Source organism: Nannospalax galili, unplaced genomic scaffold (assembly GCF_000622305.1).
Source record: "Nannospalax galili isolate Female #2095 unplaced genomic scaffold, S.galili_v1.0 scaffold666, whole genome shotgun sequence".
Taxonomy (NCBI): domain Eukaryota; kingdom Metazoa; phylum Chordata; class Mammalia; order Rodentia; family Spalacidae; genus Nannospalax; species Nannospalax galili.
Genome location: NW_008356473.1, coordinates 2,071,018 through 2,072,954, shown reverse-complemented (window position 1 = coordinate 2,072,954; position 1,937 = coordinate 2,071,018). Strand labels below are relative to the sequence as shown.

At 45.6% G+C, this 1,937-nt stretch overlaps 1 pseudogene; it reads right to left on the bottom strand.

The window, feature by feature from the left end:
* Nucleotides 1-1,195: 1,195 nt before the first annotated feature.
* On the bottom strand, nucleotides 1,196-1,562 carry LOC103751275 (annotated as a pseudogene).
* Nucleotides 1,563-1,937: the final 375 nt, after the last annotated feature.

Genomic DNA, 1,937 nt, shown 5'->3' with positions numbered 1-1,937 from the left:
AGGAAATAACTTGTATCAAGACAGTTCCTACATCAATGGATCCAGATTGGAGGAGCCTGTTCTGCTTCCAAGATCGCCAAAGGGGAAGCAGGCTGTCTTTGACCAAAAGGTGCAGAGAGTCTGTTTATCTTGCCTTCAAAGACCAGGGTGCTCATTAACTCAGTTCCTGCATTCTCATTCTTGGGGGGCTTGCAAAACCTTGAGGCCCTGTTGGGGAGGGGGCTGCTGCAGGTCTGAACCCTAACAGTATGTAAGTGCACTCACAACATACAATGCCCACAAAGACCAGAAGAGTGTATCAGATCCCCTGGAACTAGAATTATGGACCATTGTTAGCCCCTATATGAGTACTGGGAACGAAACCAGGTCCTCAGCAAGAGTGGTCAGTGCTCCTAACCACAGCAAGAGCAGTAAGTGCTCCTAACCACTGAGCCATCTTTCCAGTCTGTATCATACTGTTTTAATCATCCTTTTCTTTAGCCTTTGTCACTATCTGTGATTTTTATTTAGTTTATTTATTGTCTACCACTATCCACTGAAATATATGAACCACAAAGACAGAGACCTTGTCTATTCATCAACCCAAACAATGTCTCAAAAACTTGTCACTCAATAAAAACGTGTTGCATGAATGGATGAGAGGACAGAGAACTTTTGTAACGCCAACAGAAGGGCTGACAGCTATATTGTGCCTCCACATGATGCAAGTCTGCACATTATGATCCTAACAGATAATTTCAGAGGTCTCTATTCTGATGTCACAGATTCCAGCTCTAAAAGGCACGGAGGGTGAGACATTCTGATTCTTTCACAAAGGTAAGAAACCAGCTAGCCCAGATGCGCTCACAGTATTTTTCTTTCTTTCTTTCTTTTCAGAATGGGACATAACATTTTATTGGTCTGACCCATGGCAGGCTTAGGCAGAGCTTCCTCATCTTCCCTCGCTCCCGTCTTCCCTCTCCTGGACATTATGACTTGCCCCAGGAGAGAAGAGTGTCCTGGGCAGGGGTGGCAGGCAGAGACAGGGAACAATATACAATAATGGGAGCTGAAGGTGGCTCAGGGCAATGTACAGAAGATGGGACTGTAAGGACATTAGGATAAAAATGTCCATCTAGGCAGAGGGAAGCTGTTACCCATGGTAGACCCCACAACTTGCAAGACTGGGAAGAGTCAGGAGGAAACAGCTTTCTCTCTAGCAGTTCCTACTGAGCCCTTGGATGGTCAGTCTTTCCTGGATGGAATGCTGAGCTTCCTTAATGCTCCTTCCCAAGCAGCTTTTTCTGCTCTGCTCCCTTAGTTTCCTCTCCTGCCGTGTTCTGTTTCTCTAACAGCTGGTTGTGAGTTACTTCCTTGGACTGAAGAAGAACTGTTCTTCCCACACCGTCACACAGGCTAGTCCATCTGCTAAAGTCATAATCTCTGTAAGATGCACATACGCTTGCATTCAGTTAAGCTGTTCAGTCTGTAAGACTGCACGCTTCACTTCCAGATGAGTGTCAATAACTGGCTTGAAGCTCTAGGACAGCCTTCTTGGACTCCAGATTCACAAAGGCTGCCATCTTGGACCACTCTGTCCAGATGTGCTCACTGTTATGTGTCAGCTAGTCAGAACTTGGCCCACGCCTGGGTAGATTCTTTTGCTTAATTACCCTGGCAACTCCAGAGGTTCTTCTGCCTCCATTTGATGCCCCATCTCTTGACTTCTTGATGTCCCAGGAGACAAGAAACAATGTGTTGATTTATTTTATTTATTATTTTTATTTTATGTGTATGAGTATATTGCCTACATTGTGTGCACCTGTGTCATGCAATGCCTGTGGAGGTCAGAAGAAAGAATGGAATCCCCTGAAACCAGAGTTTCAGGCAATTGTTAGCTGCCATCTGGGTGCTGAGAACTGAACCCAGGTTCTCTGCAAGGCAGCCAGTGCTCCTAA